General features: G+C 65.3%; 1 non-coding gene across 1 annotated transcript in view; it reads right to left on the bottom strand.

The window, feature by feature from the left end:
* The window catches only part of LOC135766560 (18S ribosomal RNA), a 1,855-nt gene extending 913 nt beyond the window's left edge, over window positions 1–942 (bottom strand). Inside the window, exon 1 of the ribosomal RNA XR_010541743.1 lies at window positions 1–942. This exon is cut by the window's left edge and continues 913 nt beyond it. This is a non-coding gene — a ribosomal RNA (18S ribosomal RNA).
* Window positions 943–10,000: the final 9,058 nt, after the last annotated feature.

Raw genomic sequence — 10,000 nt, 5'->3', positions numbered from 1 at the left:
GCGGCGCAATACGAATGCCCCCGGCCGTCCCTCTCAATCATGGCCCCGGGTTCCGGAAACCCACAAAATAGAACCGGAGTCCTATTCCATTATTCCTAGCTGAGATATTCAGGCGGGCTGCGGCCTGCTTTGAACACTCTAATTTTTTCAAAGTAAACGCTCCGGGCCCCGGACCGGACACCCAGTTAAGGGCATCCGGGGGGCGCCGGGAGGCAGGGGTACGGGACGTGCGGTGGCTCGCCTCGCGGCGGACCGCAAGCTCGCTCCCGAGATCCAACTACGAGCTTTTTAACTGCAGCAACTTTAATATACGCTATTGGAGCTGGAATTACCGCGGCTGCTGGCACCAGACTTGCCCTCCAATGGGTCCTCGCCCATGGGTTTAGGATACGCTCATTCCAATTACAGGGCCTCGAAAGAGACCTGTATTGTTATTTTTCGTCACTACCTCCCCGAGTCGGGAGTGGGTAATTTGCGCGCCTGCTGCCTTCCTTGGATGTGGTAGCCGTTTCTCAGGCTCCCTCTCCGGAATCGAACCCTGATTCCCCGTCACCCGTGGTCACCATGGTAGGCGCCTAAAGTACCATCGAAAGTTGATAGGGCAGACATTCGAATGAGTCGTCGCCGCCGCGGGGGCGCGCGATCGGCTCGAGGTTATCCTGAGTCACCAAAGCGGCCGGGGCGCGCCCGGAGACGCGTCCCGGATGGGTTTTGGGTCTGATAAATGCACGCGTCCCCGGCCCTCGCGGGCCGGGTCGGCGCTCGTTTGCATGTATTAGCTCTGGAATTGCCACAGTTATCCAAGTACGGGTGGAGCGATCAAAGGAACCATAACTGATTTAATGAGCCATTCGCAGTTTCACTGTACCGGCCGTGTGCACTTAGACCTGCATGGCTTAATCTTTGAGACAAGCATATGTTACTGGCAGGATCAACCAGGTAGTGTAGCCGTAGGAGAGCCTCGCTCTGACCCGGGGTTCACGCGGCGCGGGTCCCGGTTTCCACCCCCCGGGGGGAGCGGGACCGGGGCCACTCTCGTGTGGCTCTCCCCTCTCGTAGGCTGAGGGGCGGCCGGGTGGGCCGTAACCGAGGAAAGGTGCGTTTCGCGGGGCCGGGTGGCCGCGACGGGCCGGGGGCGTCTCCGCCCTCGGTCGCCGAGGCCCTCGCCGGCCGCCGGTGGCGGACCTTCGCGTCTGACGGACCGTCTGAGTCTCCCGCGGAAAGGGTCGGGCGGGCTCCGGAGAGCCCCCCTGGAGGCGAGAGCGCCGGGTCGGGGAGGAACCGACCGCCCATGGCGGCCGACGCGCTAACGTCGGCCGGGCGGAGGCCTGCCCCAGGCGCAGTTCGATTTCCAGAATCTCAGGGCCATGACACACAAAGCGTATCCGGGCGTCACCCCGTAACGGGTCATTAAGGCTGAGACGTGGGCGGCCCTGTCCCGCCCGGGGTTTCGTTTAGCGGCCGACGCCGGTTCGTTTTGCGGCCGAACGACGCCGGTTCGTTTAGCGGCCGAACGAAGCCGGCTCGTTTAACGGCCGAGGCCAGCCGGGTTCGTCCCTTCCTTGGATGATTTGCCATTCGTAATAAGAATCGTCACTACCTCAGTGCAGAGGGACTTTTTCGAGGCATTTGTGTCCGCTCGAGAGGCCTCTCGCTGGGCTCGAGAGGTCATGGGATCCGGTAGCCTATCACCTTGGAGAATCAGCGAGGTGCTCTTCCCTATATACCCGATGGCACCTGTTCGGGCCACCGTCCCCTGCTGGACGGGGCCCGGCTCTGTACCGCCCCAGACAGAGCGCCTTCGTCGGTCACGAAGGCAGGGTCGTGGACCCTGGAAGCGCACGAGCCACCCGACTCGGCTTCCATAGCGGCTGGCGGCCCTGGCCCGCCCGAGACGAAGCGCCTTCGTCGGTCAGACAGATAGGGTCGAGGACCCTGGAAGTGCGAGAGCCACCCGACTCGACTTCCACGGCGGCCCGGAGGCCGGGCCCGTCCCCGTCCGTGCCCGGGGACGGGGCACCTTCGTCGGTCAAACGCGTTGGGTCTTGGACCCTGGAAGTGCACGAGCCACCCAACTCGACTTCCATAGCGGTCGGCGGCCCCGTACCGCCCCAGACAGAGCACCTTCGTCGGTCACGAAGAGAGGGTCTTGGACCCTGGAAGTACACGAGCAACCCAACTCGACTTCCATAGCGGTCGGCGGCCCCGTACCGCCCCAGACAGAGCACCTTCGTCGGTCACGAAGAGAGGGTCTTGGACCCTGGAAGTTCACGAGCAACCCAACTCGACTTCCATAGCGGTCGGCGGCCCTGTCCCGCCCCAGACGATGCACCTTCGTCTGTCACACAGATAGGGTCTTGGACCCTGGAAGCCGTCCCCCTCGACTTCCGTAACGGTCGGCGGCCCTGTCCCGCCGCAGACGGGTCACCACTCCGTCTGTCTGTAGTGTCTTGGACCCTGGAAGCCGCCCCACTCGACTTCCATCGCGGTCGGCGGCCCTGGCCCGCCGCAGACGGGTCGCCACTCCGTCTGTCTGTAGGGTCTTGGACCCTGGAAGCCGCCCCACTCGACTTCCATCGCGGTCGGCGGCCCTGGCCCGCCGCAGACGGGTCGCCACTCCGTCCGTCTATAGGGTCTTGGACCCTGGAAGCCGCCACACTCGACTTCCATCGCGGTCGGCGGCCCTGTCCCGCCGCAGACGGTGTGCCACTCCGTCTGTCACACAGATACATAAGGGTGTCTCGGAACCCCGGACGCCGACCGAGACGAAACGCGTGGGGTCGGTGCGCCCGAGAGGGTAGGGTGCCCCGGGGCCGGCCGCTCGCCCGACCGGCTTCCGGGACTCCTTGACCGCTCGGGAGACCTATCCACGCGCCCGCCCGACCGGCGGCCGGGGGCCCTCGACCGCCACACGCGTACCGACGACCGGGGGGTTTCCGTTTTACGGCCGACGCCGAGATCCTTCGACGGTTCCAACAGGGGTTGTTACGCTTTTGTGTTCGCCCGTGTCTGAGCATATATGGTCGGGTCGAACCTTTGAGGCCGTAGCCTGGAGATCCAGGGCGGATCTTTTCTCACAACACGTGTGTCTTTGAGGCCGTAGCCTAGATCCAGAGACTTTAGGATCTTTTTAGCAGTTTTAAGGCCGTAGCCTTGATCCAGGGCGGATCTTTTGAGCAGTTTTAAGGCCGTAGCCTTGATCCAGGGCGGATCTTTTCACAGGTTTTAAGCCGAAGCGCCTTGATCCAGGGACTTTTGGATCTTTTTTTGCCGTTTTTAGGCCGTAGCCTTGATCCAGGGCGGATCGTTTTGCGGCCGTAGCCGAGTTCCATCACCCAAGGTAGCTTTAGTTTTTAGGCATTAGCCTTGATGATCCAGGGCGGATCGTTTTGCGGCCGTAGCCGAGTTCCATCACCCAAGGTAGCTTTAGTTTTTAGGCATTAGCCTTGATGATCCAGGGCGGATCGTTTTTTCCCATCTTTCGGGTATGAGCTCTTTAATTGTGAGCCTTCGGCCGACACTCGCCCGGGGCGCTGCCTCACATCAGACGCCCTTCGTCCGTTCCAACCGTTCCAGTTCTTTTAACGGTTTTTCGTTCATCGCACACCGACGCGCACAGACCTTTCTTGGGATCTGTCGCAGGGAGGGAGGACGCTGGAGGTCCACTTCGAGGCACCCATCCCTATATACCCGATGGCACCTGTTCAAACGACCGCCCCTTGAGAGAAGGGGCCCTTCCCGTGGCTCGTCCGGGAGGAGGCGCCCGCGTCGGAAGGCGCCGTAAGGTCGGAGACCCTGGAAGTGCACGAGTCACCCGCTTTTACCTCCAGGCCCTCTGTCGTACTTCTCGTGTCCGCTCACGAGACCTCTTTTCGGCTTTATGGAAGTGCACGAGTCACCCGCTTTTGCCTTTTCTGGAAGTGCACGAGTCACCCGCTTTTGCTTCCAGGCCCTCTGTCGTACTTCTCGTGTCCGCTCACGAGACCTCTCTTCGGCCTGGGGGTGCGCCACGTACACCCCCGCGTCCGCATTCGAGTCACCTCTTCGGGCTCATGAGGTAGGGTCGGTGACCCTGGAAGTCAGAGACTTCCAGGCCTTCTGTCGTACACCCTCGCGTCCGCTCACGAGACCTCTCTTCGGCCTGGGGGTGCGCCACGTACACCCTCCCGCGTCCGCTTTCGAGTCACCACTCTGGGCTACGGAGGTAGGGACGTGTGCCCTGGAGGAACCTGACTTCCAGGAGGGAGGGCCGCCCTGTCAGGCCCGCTTTCGAGTCACCCATCTGGGCTAAGGAGGTAGGGACGTGTGCCCTGGAGGAACCAGACTTCCAGGAGGGAGGGCCGCCCTGTCAGGCCCGCTTTCGAGTCACCCATCTGGGCTAAGGAGGTAGGGACGTGTGCCCTGGAGGAACCAGACTTCCAGGAGGGAGGGCCGCCCTGTCAGGCCCGATTTCGAGTCACCCATCTGGGCTAAGGAGGTAGGGACGTGTGCCCTGGAGGAACCAGACTTCCAGGAGGGAGGGCCGCCCTGTCAGGCCCGCTTTCGAGTCACCCATCTGGGCTAAGGAGGTAGGGACGTGTGCCCTGGAGGAACCAGACTTCCAGGAGGGAGGGCCGCCCTGTCAGGCCCGCTTTCGAGTCACCCATCTGGGCTAAGGAGGTAGGGACGTGTGCCCTGGAGGAACCAGACTTCCAGGAGGGAGGGCCGCCCTGTCAGGCCCGATTTCGAGTCACCCATCTGGGCTAAGGAGGTAGGGACGTGTGCCCTGGAGGAACCGGACTTCCAGGAGGGAGGGCCGCCCTGTCAGGCCCGATTTCGAGTCACCCATCTGGGCTAAGGAGGTAGGGACGTGTGCCCTGGAGGAACCGGACTTCCAGGAGGGAGGGCCGCCCTGTCAGGCCCGCCTCGGAGTCACCTCTCTGGGCTAAGGAGGTAGGGACGTGTGCCCTGGAGGAACCAGACTTCCAGGAGGGAGGGCCGCCCTGTCAGGCCCGCCTCGGAGTCACCCATCTGGGCTAAGGAGGTAGGGACGTGTGCCCTGGAGGAACCAGACTTCCAGGAGGGAGGGCCGCCCTGTCAGGCCCGCTTTCGAGTCACCCATCTGGGCTAAGGAGGTAGGGACGTGTGCCCTGGAGGAACCAGACTTCCAGGAGGGAGGGCCGCCCTGTCAGGCCCGATTTCGAGTCACCCATCTGGGCTAAGGAGGTAGGGACGTGTGCCCTGGAGGAACCAGACTTCCAGGAGGGAGGGCCGCCCTGTCAGGCCCGATTTCGAGTCACCCATCTGGGCTAAGGAGGTAGGGACGTGTGCCCTGGAGGAACCAGACTTCCAGGAGGGAGGGCCGCCCTGTCAGGCCCGCTTTCGAGTCACCCATCTGGGCTAAGGAGGTAGGGACGTGTGCCCTGGAGGAACCAGACTTCCAGGAGGGAGGGCCGCCCTGTCAGGCCCGCCTCGGAGTCACCTCTCTGGGCTAAGGAGGTAGGGACGCGTGCCCTGGAGGAACCAGACTTCCAGGAGGGAGGGCCGCCCTGTCAGGCCCGCCTCGGAGTCACCCATCTGGGCTAAGGAGGTAGGGACGTGTGCCCTGGAGGAACCAGACTTCCAGGAGGGAGGGCCGCCCTGTCAGGCCCGCTTTCGAGTCACCCATCTGGGCTAAGGAGGTAGGGACGTGTGCCCTGGAGGAACCAGACTTCCAGGAGGGAGGGCCGCCCTGTCAGGCCCGCCTCGGAGTCACCCATCTGGGCTACGGAGGCAGGGACGCGTGCCCTGGAGGAACCAGACTTCCAGGAGGGAGGGCCGCCCTGTCAGGCCCGCTTTCGAGTCACCCATCTGGGCTACGGAGGTAGGGACGTGTGCCCTGGAGGAACCAGACTTCCAGGAGGGAGGGCCGCCCTGTCAGGCCCGCTTTCGAGTCACCCATCTGGGCTACGGAGGTAGGGACGTGTGCCCTGGAGGAAACGGACTTCCAGGAGGGAGGGCCGCCCTGTCAGGCCCGCCTCGGAGTCACCTCTCTGGGCTAAGGAGGCAGGGACGTGTGCCCTGGAGGAACCAGACTTCCAGGAGGGAGGGCCGCCCTGTCAGGCCCGCTTTCGAGTCACCCGTCTGGGCTACGGAGGTAGGGACGTGTGCCCTGGAGGAACCGGACTTCCAGGAGGGAGGGCCGCCCTGTCAGGCCCGCCTCGGAGTCACCTCTCTGGGCTAAGGAGGCAGAGACGTGTGCCCTGGAGGAACCGGACTTCCAGGAGGGAGGGCCGCCCTGTCAGGCCCGCCTCGGAGTCACCTCTCTGGGCTAAGGAGGCAGGGACGTGTGCCCTGGAGGAACCGGACTTCCAGGAGGGAGGGCCGCCCTGTCAGGCCCGCCTCGGAGTCACCTCTCTGGGCTAAGGAGGCAGAGACGTGTGCCCTGGAGGAACCGGACTTCCAGGAGGGAGGGCCGCCCTGTCAGGCCCGCCTCGGAGTCACCTCTCTGGGCTAAGGAGGCAGGGACGTGTGCCCTGGAGGAACCAGACTTCCAGGAGGGAGGGCCGCCCTGTCAGGCCCGCTTTCGAGTCACCCATCTGGGCTACGGAGGTAGGGACGTGTGCCCTGGAGGAACCGGACTTCCAGGAGGGAGGGCCGCCCTGTCAGGCCCGCCTCGGAGTCACCTCTCTGGGCTAAGGAGGCAGGGACGTGTGCCCTGGAGGAACCGGACTTCCAGGAGGGAGGGCCGCCCTGTCAGGCCCGCCTCGGAGTCACCCATCTGGGCTACGGAGGTAGGGACGCGTGCCCTGGAGGAACCATACTTCCAGGAGGGAGGGCCGCCCTGTCAGGCCCGCCTCGGAGGCCTCCCCTCGGGCAGGGGAGGCAGGGTCGGGGACCCTGGAGGAACCGGACTTCCAGGAGGGAGGGCCGCCCTGTCAGGCCCGCCTCGGAGGCCTCCCCTCGGGCAGGGGAGGCAGGGTCGGGGACCCTGGAGGTGCCGGACCTCCAGGGGGACGGAGGCCGAACCCGTGGCCGGGGAGGGTGAGCCTTGCCGGGCTAGGCTCGCGCGGGTTCGAAGGCCTGGTTCGAGAGGACCCCTTCCCCTATATACCCGATGGCACCTGTTCACACTACTGCCCTTTCGAGAGGGGACCCCGACCGGTCCGCGGCCGGGACGGCGCACCTCGGTCGGCCTCGGCGAGTGGGTCGGGGTGCCTGGAGGTGCGCGAGCGGCCCGCCTGGAAGTGCGCGAGCCACCCGACTCTGGCGGCCGGCGCCCCCGGGCCCGTGCCCGCGGCCGACTCGTCTGACCCGGCATCGTCAAGGTCACCAATACCACGGAGCGTCTACGACGCCCCGTTTCCGAGATATCGGCCAATGAACTGCCGGGCGCCGTATCTCGGCCGGGGAAGGTCCTACGGACTCGGGGCCGGGCTCGTCGGAAAGGTCTCGCCCGGGGCTTTCCGACGAGACCGGCCGCGGGTCCGTGCGACCCCGGGGGCCCGAGATACTTCCGGTCGAAAATTCGAATTTCGTTACCGCGCTGCTCCGGCGCCCCGGGTCCGGGGCCTTCGCCCTTCGGGTGGGTGGCTCCTCCGCGGGGGGCCTTTCGAACGAGCCCACCCGCGCGTCGCTAGCCCTTTCCGGGGCCGAGATACGGCCTACCCCCGCGGGATTTTCCCACGGCCGTTTCTCGGGCGCCTCGGGTCCGGGGCCTTCGCCCTTCGGGTCGGTCGCTATGCCGGAGGGGAGCTTTCGAACGAGCCCTCCCTCGAGTCTCTGGCCCTTTCCCGGGCCGAGATACGGGCGGGTGGTCGCGGAATTTTCGCTCGTCCGGGGCTCCGGCGCCCCTAGCGTCCGCCTCGGAGGTCGCCCGGACGCGCGGCCGGTCTCGTTCGAAAGGTCCGTCCCGGGGCTTTCCGACGAGCCCGGCCTCGGGTCCGTGCGACCCCGCCCGCCGGAGATACGTCCGGTCGAAGCTCGCGGAAATTCCCGCGGCCGTATCTCGGGCGCCTCGGGTCCGGGGCCTTCGCCCTTTGGGTCGGTCGCTCCGCCGGAGGGGGCCTTTCGAACGAGCCTACCCGCGAGCCTCTAGCCCCTTCCCCGGCCGAGATACGGCGGTCTATGCCCGGATTTTCCCACGGCCGTTTCTCGGGCGCCTCGGGTCCGGGGCCTTCGCCCTTCGGGTCGGTCGCTATGCCGGAGGGGAGCTTTCGAACGAGCCTACCCGCGAGCCTCTAGCCCTTTCCCCGGCCGAGATACGGCGGTCCCTCCCCGGATTTTCCCACGGCCGCAGCACGGGCGCCTTTGCTCGGATCGACTCGCCCTTTGGGTCGGTTGCTCTACCGGAGCGGCCCTATCCAACGAGCCAACCCTCGTCTCTCTAACCCTTTCCCCGGCCGAGATACGGCGGTCCCTCCCCGGATTTTCCCACGGCCGCAGCACGGGCGCCTTTGCTCGGATCGACTCGCCCTTTGGGTCGGTTGCTCTACCGGAGCGGCCCTATCCAACGAGCCAACCCTCGTCTCTCTAACCCTAAGCCCGGCCGAGATACGGCGGTCCCTCCCCGGATTTTCCCACGGCCGCAGCACGGGCGCCTTTGCTCGGATCGACTCGCCCTTTGGGTCGGTTGCTCTACCGGAGCGGCCCTATCCAACGAGCCAACCCTCGTCTCTCTAACCCTAAGCCCGGCCGAGATACGGCGGTCCCTCCCCGGATTTTCCCACGGCCGCAGCACGGGCGCCTTTGCTCGGATCGACTCGCCCTTTGGGTCGGTTGCTCTACCGGAGCGGCCCTATCCAACGAGCCAACCCTCGTCTCTCTAACCCTAAGCCCGGCCGAGATACGGCGGTCCCTCCCCGGATTTTCCCACGGCCGCAGCACGGGCGCCTTTGCTCGGATCGACTCGCCCTTTGGGTCGGTTGCCCTACCGGAGCGGCCCTATCCAACGAGCCAACCCTCGTCTCTCTAACCCTAAGCCCGGCCGAGATACGGCGGTCCCTCCGCGGATTTTCCCACGGCCGCAGCACGGGCGCCTTTGCTCGGATCGACTCGCCCTTTGGGTCGGTTGCTCTACCGGAGCGGCCCTATCCAACGAGCCAACCCGCTTCTCTCTAACCCTAAGCCCGGCCGAGATACGGCGGTCCCTCCGCGGATTTTCCCACGGCCGCAGCTCGGGCGCCTTTGCTCGGATCGACTCGCCCTTCGGGTCGGTTGCTCTACCGGAGCGGCCCTATCCAACGAGCCAACCCGCTTCTCTCTAACCCTAAGCCCGGCCGAGATACGGCGGTCCCTCCCCGGATTTTCCAACGGCCGCAGCTCGGGCGCCTTTGCTCGGATCGACTCGCCCTTTGGGTCTGTTGCTCCACCCGAGCGGACCTTTCCAACGAGCCAACCCTCGTCTCTCTAACCCTAAGCCCGGCCGAGATACGGGGTACCACCGCCTGACCTTTAAACGGCCGTAACTCGGGCGCCTTTGCTCGGATCGACTCGCCCTTTGGGTCGGTTGCTCCACCCGAGGGGACCTTTCGAACGAGCCTACCCGCTTCTCCCTAACCCCAAGCCCGGCCGAGATACGGCGGTCCCTCCGCGGATTTTCCCACGGCCGCAGCTCGGACGCCTTTGCTCGGATCGACTCGCCCTTTGGGTCGGTTGCTCTACCGGAGCGGCCCTTTCCAACGAGCCAACCCTCGTCTCTCTAACCCTAAGCCCGGCCGAGATACGGGGCACCACCGCCTGACCTTTAAACGCCCGTAGCTCCGGCGCACAAAGTCCCAGGACTTCGCCCTTTGGGTCGGTTGCTCCACCGGAGGGGACCTTTCCAACGAGCCAACCCGCGTCTCTCTAACCCCAAGCCCGGCCGAGATACGGGGCACCACCGCCTGACCTTTAAACGCCCGTAGCTCGGGCGCCTTGGGTCGGATCGACTCGTCCCTTGGGTCGGTTGCTCTACCGGAGCGGACCTATCCAACGAGCCAACCCGCGCCTCTCTAACCCTAAGCCCGGCCGAGATACGGGGTACCACCCCTTGATATTCCCA

Source organism: Paramisgurnus dabryanus, unplaced genomic scaffold, assembly GCF_030506205.2.
Source record: "Paramisgurnus dabryanus unplaced genomic scaffold, PD_genome_1.1 h2tg000370l_1_21196__unclustered, whole genome shotgun sequence".
NCBI classification, from domain to species: Eukaryota; Metazoa; Chordata; class Actinopteri; order Cypriniformes; family Cobitidae; genus Paramisgurnus; species Paramisgurnus dabryanus.
Note: the sequence above shows the minus strand (reverse complement) of the source record. Positions and strands in the feature narration are given on the sequence as shown.